This window comes from Pan troglodytes, chromosome 14 (assembly GCF_028858775.2).
Source record: "Pan troglodytes isolate AG18354 chromosome 14, NHGRI_mPanTro3-v2.0_pri, whole genome shotgun sequence".
NCBI lineage: Eukaryota > Metazoa > Chordata > Mammalia > Primates > Hominidae > Pan > Pan troglodytes.
This window is the reverse complement of record NC_072412.2, coordinates 28637855-28651419: the sequence shown is the minus strand read 5'-3', so window position 1 is coordinate 28651419 and position 13565 is coordinate 28637855. Positions and strand designations below refer to the sequence as shown.

The 13565-nt window shown below is 41.6% G+C and overlaps 1 protein-coding gene across 3 annotated transcripts in view; it reads right to left on the bottom strand.

The window, feature by feature from the left end:
- MTUS2 (microtubule associated scaffold protein 2) overlaps positions 1 to 13565 on the bottom strand; it is a 481365-nt gene that overhangs the window by 26714 nt on the left and 441086 nt on the right. The window lies entirely within an intron of this gene.

The following is a 13565-nucleotide window of genomic DNA, read 5'->3' as shown; positions in this document are numbered from 1 at the left end:
AGAAGGTGTGGGGGTTTCCTTTCAGGTACCCTAAGTTTTCTACTCGGTATCTCTTTTGCATAGGCACTCCACCCCTAATCACAGATTCATGGTTTGCTTCAGGTGTGCCAGCTGACAACAGGGCATGAGGCAATGACAGCGGCCACCATCGCTCCTGCCTGAGCTCACTCTCCAAGCCTGCTCTGTCTTAGTGTCTGTGCCTCCCCTGTGCTGTGGGCAAAAGCCAAGTGCTTCCATTCTAAAGACCTCTCCCTGAGCTGCACACCTGCTTCCGAGACCTTGACAATCTACTACATCTAGGTCAAATGGAACTGATTCCACACACACCCAAATGCAAATGCCGAGCTACACAGACACATCATTTACATTCTACAAAGGTCTACCATGCTCGCTGCTCTGTGCTACGAACTGGGGAGACATTGGCATTTACGTTAAAATAGAGTGAGCAGGTACAGGTGCTGATTAGCTGTAATCCACACCCTAGTGGTGGTTACTGATGACAGGAATATACATCCAAGGTTGCTAGATAGCATTTGAAACACCCTAATCAGAAGTCCCACGCTATAGAGGCAGCTAATTAAAGGGCTTCTTTGCCACATTTGGCTCTGAAAAGTTTAATTAGCATAAGGGATGTTAACGTTTTCTTCTTCTGGTGAAATAAGTGATGGATTCGCTAGATATTACACAGGCACCTTGCCCTTGTGTGAAGGGCGTGTCCTAACATCCTTCACACAGCCCAGCAGCCTAACATTGTCCCCAGTGGTCTTCCTAGCCTACCCCAGGGCTTCCATTGGGCCAGTGTCCCACATCCCATCATTTAATGGAGGACTCTGATCTCCCAGTGCAATCAGGGCCCACCGAGGGCAGGGTGGTTGGAGCTGTTCCATTCCATGTGTAAGCAGTAAGGAGATGCGCTGTAGGTAGAGAATTTACAAGCGAAAACCAAACTGACTTTAAAAGACCCCTGGCTTTTGATTAGCGCCGTGCACCAATAATTCTAAACAATATTGATGGAAAAAGACTCCTCCTCAAAAAAGGCTTTTGTTGCTCTAAGTTCTGAACAATTGCTACAGTGACTTACCTTTCAGGTTTTTGAACTCTTGAGGGCTTTTTATTTTTTAAATCACACAGAGAAAACATAGAAGTACAGTACAAGGACATTATTGTATAATTGGAACCATTTGAGAGTAAGATGCTGACCTGCTGAACATGAACCCCATATCTCCCCATGTACATTCCCTACAAATAAGGGCTTTCCCCAACTTAACCACAGCACTGTCATGAAAATCAGGAAAGAAACATTGCTACAATAGTGCTGCCCAGTGCTCAGACCTACTTCAGTTTCACGAGTTACTCCGATGACGTCCTTTCTAGAAAAGGAATCCAGCCCTGAATCACAAGTTGCACCAAAGGAGGCTCCTGTCTCCTTAGTCTCCTTCAGGCTGGGACAGTTCCTCAGTCTTTCCTTGACTTTTAGAACCTGGACACTATTTTAAAGATAACTGGCCAGGAATCTTGTAGAATGTTTCTGAATTTAGTGCATCTGATGTTTTCTTCTTATCCCATTGAGCTTACGCCTGTTTGGCAGGAATATTACAGAAGTAGCACTGAATTCTTCTCAATTAATAAATTTAAATATTATCGTGAAAATGGAAATTTCTTCTTTTTAAATTATTTATGTAGTGAGTCAGGAAAATAATGTGTATTACTGATTATTACATGGTGATGCTGAAAATAATTTTGTGGTATAGAAGACAAGGTGTTAAAAATGGTCCAATTTGATACCCAAAATGGACCAATTATATATATATATATAATTGTCACATCTGCTGCAAGTAGATCTTTTAGGTGAGGTATTTCTAAGGAACAAAGAGATGGAATGCACCAAGCTTCAGAGCACAGGTAGGAAGCTGACATTTTGCTTGTCTGCTAATAATTGTTAGTATGAAAGGCAGACTTGGTCAGAGACTTTGTGGTACCTTGTACTGAGGTTGTGGCAGGGGACCCCCAGGGTCCTCCCCTTCCTCTGATCACTGGAGGCTACAGTCCCCACACAAGGAACTTAATGAACAATGACTGATAGGCAATGTGGCTCAGGTGTGGTGGCAGGGGTGAGGACATGCCTGTTCCCAGGAGTTCTGTGACCCCAGCTTACTTGAGCTCCAGCTCTCCCTAAAGACCCTCCAACTAAGAAAAAGTAATCAGGATTCCACCAGGGAGTTGAGCTAGCGAACAAAGCTCTTAGGAATCACAGAAGAGGTAAGAGGTAGATATATAAAGATAGGTTTATCCTGAGATGACTGGGTGTTGAGAGAATAGAACAAAGACCATAGAATGTCAATTAAAAAACGGTGATTGACAGATTGACACAAAGTCAAATTAAGTCAAGTAGAGAAGCAAGAATTTTATCTACATTGAGAGAAAGCACAGAGTCACCCTACAGACAAAAACACAGGCTCCTGCTGCTTACTAGGGCAGCCCAGGGAACAAGCTCCATGTGGACTTCCCAGTGCACGGGGCCTGTCTGCAAAGTGCTCTTTCCTCTAAAATTCAATGTGCAGTAGCTTCATAGTGGCTTTTGCCTCACGTATCATGTACCTGTGGATGGGATAACTAAAGCAGTGACATCGACGTGTTTGCTTTTATTTAGGTTTACCAAGAAGCTCACTGAGAGGTGACACAAATGGCCAAGGAACATGAAAAGACGGTCAGTGCCCTTGCAAATGGAAGCAGGCAATCATTTTTCACCTACAAGGCTGATAAAGATGAAATGTTCTGATAATACAGGAAGAGTATAAGGAAACTGTCACTCGATGGACTCCAGGTGAAATATAACTGATACAGCTGCCTTGGAGGGAAAAGGTATCTTTCAAAATTTAAATGACAGGAATGGCAGCATTATGGGTGGGAGATAAAGAATCTGGGTTTCTTTCAGGGGTGATGAAAATGTTCTAAAACGGATTGTGGTGACAGTTTTCCAGAACTCGGAATATACTGAAAACCACCACATTGTATACTTTAAATGGGTGGGTTGTATGGTATGTGAATTATATCTCAATAAAATTTTTACCAAAAGAGAGGAAGAACATTTTTAAAAAACTAACATAACATGGAATATATCTCAGAGGATAAATGTAGATGTTTTTATAGAAGGAAAGTTCATATTCTGATTTTAAAACTCTAGATAACAATGGTGAAGATAAATGCTGGCAAAATAAAACAACAATGAAAACTCTACCACAACATTGTTGTATATACACACACACATACATATATACATATATGGATATCCAGTCATGCATTGCTTAATGATGGGGATACGTTCTGACAAATGCTTTATTAGGAAATTCCATCATTGTGCAAACATCATGGAGTGTAGGCATAGCCTACTACCCACCTAGGCCATATGGTGTAGCCTACTGTTCCTAGGCTACAAACCTGTAGAGCATGTTACTGTACTGAATACTGTAGGAAGTTATAACACAATGCTAAGTATTTGTGAATCTAAACATATCTACACATTAACAAGGTACAGTGAAAATACGGTATAAAAGATAAAAAACGGTACACCTGCACGGGGTACTTACCACGAATGAAGCCTGCAGGACTGGAGGCTCCTCTGGGTAAGTCAGTGAATGATGAGTGAATATGAGGGCCTACGACATGACTGTACACTACTATAGACTTTAGAAACACCATACACTTAGGCTACACTAAATTTATTTAAAAAATTTTTTCTGTGCTCAAGATAAGTTAACTTCAGCTTACCATAACCATTTTACTTGACAAACTTTTTGATTTTTTCAAACTTTTTGACTCTTTTGTAATAACACTTAGCCTAAAATGCACATACACTGTAAAGCTGTTCAAACATGGTTTTTCTTTATATCATTATTCTAAAAGCTTTTTGCTATTTTTAAAATTTTTATTTACTTTTTTACTTTTTAAGCTTTTTTGTTAAAAACTAAGACACAAATGCATATATTAGCGTAAGCCTACACAGGCTCAGGACCATCAATATCTCCATCTTCCAACTCCACATCTTGTCCCACTGGAAGGTCCTCAGGGGCAGTAACATCCATGGAGCTGTCATCTCCTAGGAAAACAATGCCTTCTTCGGCAGTACCTCCTGAAGGACCTGCCTGAGGATGTTTACAGTAAATTTTGTTTTATAATAAATAGAAGGAGCACCCTCTAAAATAATTATAAAAATATAGCATAGTAAATACAGAAACCAGTAACAAAGTCATTTATATTATCAAGTATTATGTACTAAACATAATTATATGTGCTAGACTTTTATACGATTGGCAGCACATTAGGTTTGTTTATACCAGCATCACCACAAAGATGTGAGTAATGCATTGTGCTATGAGGCTCTGACGTCACCGGGTGATAGAAATTTTTCAGCTGCATTATAACCTTGTGGGACCACCTTTATACATGAGGTCTGTTGTTGACTGCAATGTTGTTATGTGGTGCATGGCTGTACGTGGAACCTAGGAATCATTCTTACCACTTCTTAGCTAGAGATACATTGAGCACATAAAACTCACATGAAAATAATAAGAAAAATGCTAATCATTTATTTTGTTTTTAGAAAGCACTGTTTTGCATGGGAAAAAATTATTTATCACGTGCCAATATCAGTAGCTTTAACTCCAGAAGATGAAGGCAATAAGTTGACTTGTGTAGGTGGAATAAAACAGACAAAACACATATAAATGAATAAAAACAACTTATTTACATTGATGAAAAAATTAAATGACACATATCTTTTAATACAATAATTTCACAAGTGCACAAAAATCTGAGTCAAGGACAACCACTATAGCATGATTTGCCTTAGGGAACTAGTAGGGGGCTACTCAAATTATGATGAGAAATCCAGTACACATATAGGTTGAATCCTGTGCCAATGGGATATAGGTAACCAGTAAAAAAATAAGGCAAATCTTTTTGTAGTATCATGGAATGACCTCTGTAATATATTGTTAAACCAAGAAAAGGCAACATGCAAAACAGTGTAATTGTAAAATTACATTTGTGATAAAAATCTATCTATATTTCTACTCTTTCTCCTTTGGGAGGTTGGGTGCCAAGGTACGGGATTCACTGTATATTGAATTCCTGTCATGATATATATTTCATTAAATCCCTATTTATTGTTTGCATGACTTAGAAGTAAAAAGATTTTTAAAATTATTGTCATAATTAAAGAGAAGTCTGGGTTTTCAAAAGTTCTGGTAAAAGTTCAATTTCACTTAGTTTTATCCATGTCAGTGATAGGACGATTCATGGACCAGGCACTCTACTAGAGGCTCAGAAATGATTGGGTTTCATTCTAGGGCTGTCCCTGAACTGCACTGTTGTCTTAAATAAATCACAAACTGAGTACACCTCAGTTTTGCTGTCTATAAAGTGGCAAAGTAATCACTTTTTGCACATATAGCTCCAATCCCCAAATTCCCAATTGCTATTATAAAATGAGAGGTGATGCTTACATTCTTCCAATGGCTCTCTGTTGTAAGCCCTAGGCCTGTAGAAAACATTGGATAATAAGAGCAGCTGGCACCAGGGGAAATGGCTCCAATAATGGAGTCCCTAAAGAAAGAAATATCCTGTTGCCTCTAGTAAACCTTCAGAAGTCTATCTATTTGGGCACTTTTCAGACAGAGATTAATGTAATCTAATTTAATAGCATTAGACAACACCTGGAGTTTCACTTTCATTATTTCTACTCAGGTAAAAACATTTAATCCTTTAGAGTGAAAGGCAGACACCACTATCATAAACCCCTACAATCTAGGGAGCTGAGAAAATAAATTTTCAAATAATCAAATTATGATTGGCCAAGAGAATATAACATTTCTAATTTATAAGCATAGATTTGAAAAGCAAAAGTAGGATTATAATCTGTTGTACAGTTTTAAATAACTGATGTTTATTGACAATGAATAATACACACACATCTGATATAAAAATACCTAAAATATTATTAAAACTGCATTCTGAACATCCTCCGGCATATATAATACATAAAGATATCAATCTACCAACTTCTTAGTGTAAGCCAGTAAGATGTAGTGTGATCCTTGAAACAACAGCAGAGTAAAATTGCTGTTGGAACCATTTATAAGACAAGCTTAATTTCAACCACAGTTCATAAATTGAGTAGGAGAACACTCAGCGAGTAAGATCGATTTGCTCTCAACGACTGTCCCAAGTGTCTTCTGCATAATTGTAACTTTACATTGGTTTTCCAAAGAGGCAGCCAAAATAGGTGGTTACGGAACTAGACTGAAACAAAAGAGAACTATCTGGCTCTACAGCTCGTAATAAAATCTTAAATAAGAATATTATGTGGCCTTTTAGGTCATAGCGAATGCTTTATAATAGCTATAAAATAAATGATGAACCAATACTTTGTGTGTATATATAATATATATACATGTTACCATTATATATACACACACATAGTATATATTATTTACATATTTACATGCACATTATACATATTTAGGTCACTATATAATAGTCACTATCATTACATACTGATGAAAGACAATATCACAGTTAGATAAAAGATTAAGTTGTTTCTTCAAGAGATTGGGAGTAATTGAAAAGACAAAATAACTGTCAAGGACAAAATTTAATTTAAAAAATTACCCTTAATGTCACTACACAAAGAAAATGAAAATTTAAATTGTGTAATCCCTTCATAGCATTTCAGTGGCGTGAATTCTTAATATCGTGTTAGGAATTTCCCATGTCTTCCTACCTAACATTTTACGGCTACTTTATATTCTCATGTTCATGTAACACAATTTATATTCTCTCATTATTGCACAATTAGTTTGTTTCCAAGATTTGCCATTATAGACAAATGCAACAAACATGTTCACCCATATATCATTTTGCTTTTTTCATTTAGGATACATTCCTAGGTGTAAAATTACATGGGATTAAATATTATGAGCATCTTTATGCAGTGAAGTTTTTATTTTTTGGTGGCACAGATCCTTGTAACAAACCTGTGACCACCAGGCGGAGCTGTGCTGCCTGAAAAATGCCCCCTGGTGGCAAATGTCTTTGTCCAAACCTGTTAGGCCACAGGAACATCCGCAAGGTGGTCAGGGTGGGTTGCATGAAACACAACTGCCTGGGATCCCGGACACACTACCCTGTAGAGCCCTACTCTCTCTAATTACTGATTTTTGATGACAATGTTAAGAAGTGAGAAAGGAACGGCTGAAAATGAAGGATGAAAGTTCATGGACCATGGCAGGGCACGGTGGCTCACGCCTGTAATCCCAGCACTTTGGGAGGCTGAGGCAGGCAGAACATCTGAGGTCAGGAGTTGGAGACCAGCCTGGCCATGGTGAAACCCCATCTCTACTAAAAATACAAACATGAACCGGGCTTGGTGGCACGTGCCTGTAATCCCAGATACTTGGGAGGCTGAGGCAGGAGAATCGCTTGAACTCGGGAGGCAGAGGTTACAGTGAGCCGAGATCATGCCACTGCACTCCAGCCTGGGTGACAGAGCAAGACTTCATCTCAAAAAGAAAAACAACAGAAAGTTAATGGACCAAGAGTGAAAGAACAGGAGTCACCGGGACTCTTGTCATCTCTGCAGGTCCCTGCAGCATCTCTAGGGCCTGGTGACCAAAAGGGAGCTGGCGCTGTGAAAATCACAGGTGGCAGCTGCGAGTGCTTCCTGGGTGCCAAGCACCTGCCTCATACCGTTACCCACAGTAAGCCTACTAGGGGTCCCGTAAGTAGCCTAATCCATTTGCAAAGAGCAGGCAGGGGCTCAGAAAGAGGAACTAAGTGACCTAAGATCAATGTGTGGGGGGCTGGGCCTGCAGAGCAGGGGCTGGAGCATAAGCTGAGGCCTCTCCTCTTGTCCACTCCTCCAGTGGGGGCCTCCACGATGCGCCCGTGTGGTAATACTGGGAGGGAGGACAATGCCTCACCTTAGCTTCCTAAAAACAACCACTGTTGTAAACTGCAACACATCTCTTTACCTGTCTGTCTCCCGCAGCGGTGGGCAAGGACAGTTGCTATCCTCATTTTTGTATCTGTGTTCAGATAGGCAGGCCAACAGTCAATAAACTGGTGTTGACTTTATGTCACCTCTTGTGTGACAAGCATAGTTCTTGGCATAGTGGAGAACAGACGCTGTCATGGCGGGCAAATAAATGAGCAAAAAATGTAGGAAGCAAAATTTCATTTTATTTTATTATTATTATTATTTTTGAGATGGTGTCTCGCTCTGTTGCTGGAGTGCAGTGATGTGATCTTGGCTCACAACATCCTCCGCCTTCTGGGTTCAAGCAATTCTCCTGCCTCAGCCTCCCGAGTAGCTGGGATTACAGGCACGCGCCACCAAGCCCAGCTAATTTTTGTATTTTTAGTAGAGATGGGGTTTCACCATGTTGGCCAGGCCGGTCTCAAACTCCTGACCTCAAGTGAGCTGCCTGCCTCAGCCTCCCAAAGTGTTACGATCACAGGTGTGAGCCACCGCGCCCTGCCAGGAAGCAAAATTTCAGATAGTAAAAACTTTAGATGAGTGCAGTAAAGAAAGTGAAACAGAAGCAAGGCTAGGGAAAGACTGGGGAAAGGAGAAGGCAAGTTCAGCTGGGGTGGATAAAGAAGGCTGTTCGGAGAAGACACCATTCAAACAGACTTGAATGACAGAGAAGAACGTGGAGAGATGGGCAAAGGGAGTCCCAGTTAGAAGGAACTGCAAGTGCCAAGGTCTTAAGATGGGAAAAATTCTAGCATACTGCGGAGAGAAAGACAACCAGTGGGGCCTGAGTGCCCATGGAGGAGAGCAGAAGGAGGTGAAGTTCCAGAGGAAGGTAGGGACTTATCATGCAGGGCCTGTGGCCCCTCAAAAGAGTTAGGGTTATGCTCAGGTAACAGTGGAAAGTCCCCAGAGAGTATCAAACAGGGGATAACAGGAACGAATGAAGCTTTTAAATCCCGCTGGTAGTTGCATGGAGAATAGACTGTAGGAGGCAAGGATGGAAGCGAGGCAATCAGTGAGGAGAATGTGTTTGGAGCCCAGGTGGTGAGATTCAGTGATGACTTGGACTCAGGCTGTTGCATGGGGAGGAATGGATTGATGGGGGATGCATTTGGGGGGCAAAGACAAATTGACTTGCTTATGGATGGGATGAGGGAGGTGCAGGACAGACAGTAATCTTACAGTGGAATTCCCCTCTGGGTCACAATCCTCAGGAAGGGCGTTTCTGGATGTTGGAGGTTGTCAGTTAGTATGAAAAATATAAAATTCAAGACTGCTAAATTTTGATAAGCCTTTCATGATTAGTGATGGTATCACCTGGTTCACATGCTGTGGTGTATTTTATACGGTATTGAGTTATTAAAAGCATGGAGCCTCAGGATGGACTCTAGTTATTAAACTCCCCCAGTGCAGTGGGGTAGGTTAATAGTTGTGTTTTTCTCCCTGAGGGTCTGTAAACAGTTTGTGAAAGGATATTTGAGATTTGGCTGTACTAAGGTGAAGGGCATTTTGGGCATTAGGAGTCTGGGATGGGATGTAAAAAATACATAAATATTTCTTATCAAGGTGGCATTTTAAAGGGCACTGATGCTTTCCTTCCCTGTGAGCCAAACTTTGAGAACACAGACCCCAAACTGGATGACTACAGAGGCCTCCAGATCCCCCTAATCCATGTCAGAAGTGCTGCATTGAAATCTCACCCCTTCTTTCTTTTTTTTAAAAAAACTAAATTTTATTTATTTTTATTATTATTTTTTAGAGACAGGGTCTTGCTCTGTCACCCAGGCTGGAGTGCAGTGGCACAATCATGACTCACTGCAGCCTGTAACTCTTGGGCTCAAACGATCCTCCCGCTTTGGCCTTCCAAATTTCTGGGATTATGGGTGTGAGCCACTGCACCCAGCCTCCCTTCCTTTCTTTCTTTCTTTCTTTCTTCTTTCTTTCTTTCTTTCTTTCTTTCTTTCTTTCTTTCTTTCTTTCTTTCTTTCTCTCTCTCTCTCTCTCTCTCTCTCTCTCTCTTTCTTTCTTTCTTTTTTTTTGAGACATAGTCTTGCTCTGTTGCCCAGGCTGGAGTGCAGTGGCGCGATCTTGGCTCACTGCAACTTCTGCCTCCCAGGTTCACGCCATTCTCCTGCCTCAGCCTCCCCAGTAGCTGGGACTACAGGCGCCCACCACCACGCCCGGCTAATTTTTTGTATTTTTAGTAGAGACAGCGTTTCACCGCATTAGCCAGGATGGTCTCCATCTCCTGACCTCGTGATCCACCAGCCTCGGCCTCCCAAAGTGCTGGGATTACAGGCGTGAGCCACCACGCCTGGCCGCCTTCTTTCTTAAAGAACTTACTGTACACTGAATCCTGCAGGTCAGAGTTTCCCGATAAAGAGAGATTAGAAGGGGTGGGTGGGAAAAGTGAAAAGTCCAGGAAGGGGAGTGGTCAGAGGAGGGAGAAGGACAAAGCAGAAGCCAGGCAGGAGAGGCGGGGCAGGAGCCTCCGGCCCAGGCTCCGTCCACACCAGCCGTGGGAGCTTCAGCAAGGCACAGGCCTCTCAGGGGCCCGGCATTCTCATCTGTCAAACGAGGAGGTTGGGCACCTTCAGTATTCAGCCCCTTTCTGTCCTAGCATCCTAAAATTCTATGGGTATTGTGATGATGCAGGCGTATCTATTACATCCACTATTGTCTGTTAAAGCTAACAGGGAAAGGTGTACCAGTTTTTATTATAATTTCCTCCCAAAATGGGCCCCTGAAGAGATAAGCTTCAATTACAGGACAAACATGCTTTTGCAGAATCACTTCATGTCCCAGAGACATGAGGAATTCATAGCAATATCAATGCCTGGCATCTGTATGAGTTTCATAGTTTATAAAGGTTCTTAACACACAATATGAATTTGCTTAACCTTCACTGCATATTGCAAAGATGGGTGAAGCAGGCATTTTCCCCGATTTACTAGAAGAAATAGAGACTTGGAGGGGTTCAGTGACTCATCTAAGCTAACACAGCTAGAAAGAGACCAGCCAGGACTCAGTCCAGGTGTTCAAATCTCAGTAATGTGTGTGTGTGTGTATGTGTGTGTGTGTTTTGAGACAGGGTCTCACCCTGTCACCGGGGCTGGAGTGCAGTGATGCAATCTCAACTCTCTGCAACCTCTGTGCAGCCCAGGTTCAAACAATTTTCCTGCCTCAGCCTCCTGAGTAGCTGGGATTACAGGTGCCTGCCACCACAACTGGCTACTTTTTGTATTTTTAGTAGAGACAAGGTTTCACCATGTTGGCCAGGCTGGTCTAGAACTGCTGACCACAAGTAATCCTCCCACCTCAGCCTCCCAAAGTGCTGGGATTACAGGCGTGAGCCACTGTGCCCAGCCTCAGTAATGATCTTTTGAAGAATAAAAATACTGTTATTCTGCCATAGGCTTTGGAAGAAAGGAAACAAAGAAATATAAGGAAAAGCAGAATAAAAATCCTGATTAGTTTAAAGCTCTTTTTTAGTAATAAATACTTGGCCATTTTATGTACTCTTTTGGGATTTTTTTGTGTTTTTTTGAGGCACGGTCTCCCTCTATCACCAAGGCTGGAGTGCAGTGGTGTGATCACAGCTCAATGTAGCCTCCACCTCCTGGGCTCACATGATCCTCCCACCACCGATGCTGGGACTATAGGTGTGCGCCACCACACCTGGCTAATTTTTGTATTTTCTTGTAGAGACAGGGTTTCTCAATGTTGCCTCAGCTGGTCTTGAACTCCTTGACTCAAGCTATCCACTTGCCTCAGCCTCCCAAAGTGCTGGGATTACAGGCGTGAGCCACTGCGCCTGGCCGCATTTTATGCATTCTTAAACTAGAGGATAAGCATTTCAACAAATGGATAATGACTGATCCTGTGTGCGAATATAATTGCAAGGTTATAACCTTCTTGGTCTGAGAGGAGAAAAATACAAGAATGATTTATGGAGGCAAAGGAAGAAAGGGGAAATGGATTTAAGAGGATGGTTATAATTATGAGTTTTTGCAAAGAAAAAAAAATGCTGTCCAAGTGAGAACTAATAACACTACTGCCCAGAAATAGGAAATGGCTTTAACAGGAAATGGTTTTGCAGAGAGCCCATTTCTTCCTTTCCTCCAGGTTAATTTGGCCTTGCAGAGTTTTTAGATCTCCACGGCACCGGTTCATATAATACACTACATGGGGGCCATCCAGAAGGCCCAGGCAGTGGAAAGGCCAGATAATAGCTCCCTGTGATTGCAGTGGTCATTTACTAGTTTTAATTCTTTTTTTCCTGTGCAAAGTGGCATCGAAAAATGATTTTTAATTTTATTTCAAATGAATATTTGTTACAATAAATTGTAAGGTACCATCATCTCCATGTTGAACATCCCTTTTAGAAAGAGCTTTTAAAAAATGACTGAAAAATGTTTAAACACAGGCAAAAGTTTAAGTTTGCGACCACTCTTCGCTATGTAGAATTGCCCTGTGGGGTTCTAAAAAATGAACTCCCGTGACCCAATCATTTAATAAGCTTCACAGCTTGGAGGGGCCTCTTTCCACAGCCTGTTGCTAACTTTATTCCTCTATCCCATAGTTTGGGTGACCTTATTTGCTCTTAGGTGAGTAGGAGACCAAATGGCTGCTAGATAATAAATCTAAATGCATTTGATGGTAATAGGTTCAAAATTTTATACCTTTTTTTTTTAGGTTGTCAAATGCAAAGCATATTTTCCACAGGATGTGGGAGGCACCTCTCTTTCTTTCTTTTCTGTTTTTTTTTTTTTTTTTTTTTTGAGATGAGGTCTCACTTTGTCACTGAGGCTGGAGTACAGTGGTGCAATCTCAACTCACTGTAAACTCTGCCTCCCAGGCTCAAGTGATCGTCCCACTGCAGCCTCCCTAGTAGCTGGGACTACAGACACGCACCACCACACCTGGCTAATTTTTTGTAGTTTGGTAGAGATGGGGTTTCACCATGTTGCCTATGCTGGTCTCGAACTCCTGAGCTCAAGTGATCCACTTGCCTCAGCCTCCCAAAGTGCTGGGATTATAGGCGTGAGCCACGGCACCTGGCCATATGATTTTCTTGATTACTCATCAGTTTATGGCTTTTAATTTTGCACAGGAATGGATTTATGTTTTAAATCTACAGAACCTAACTTTAACCAGGAAAGGCATGATTTTCCTTATCAACTCATCTCAGCTTCTCCTGATTAAAACCAAATACATCAAATGGATTCCTAGGAACAAAAGAGATCACCTTGAATTGTTTCCACCTAGGAACTTTTAGGCATAGACACAGAAGAAGCAAGGCTTTCAGGCAGTTATCAATAGCCCAAGAGTGTGTTGATGGCAACGGCTAATAAAAATGTCTGTACACTGCCCTGGCTAGACCTCAGCTGGGCTGCCTTCAACTACAGATTCCCATCACTTGATGCAATGCCAAGCATATGGCACATTTACATAAATATGTGCTGACTTGAAACAAAGCAAGGAGATACCTTCCTGCAGAGTCCTCAAAAGGTGGGAGGTGGCCTGTTCC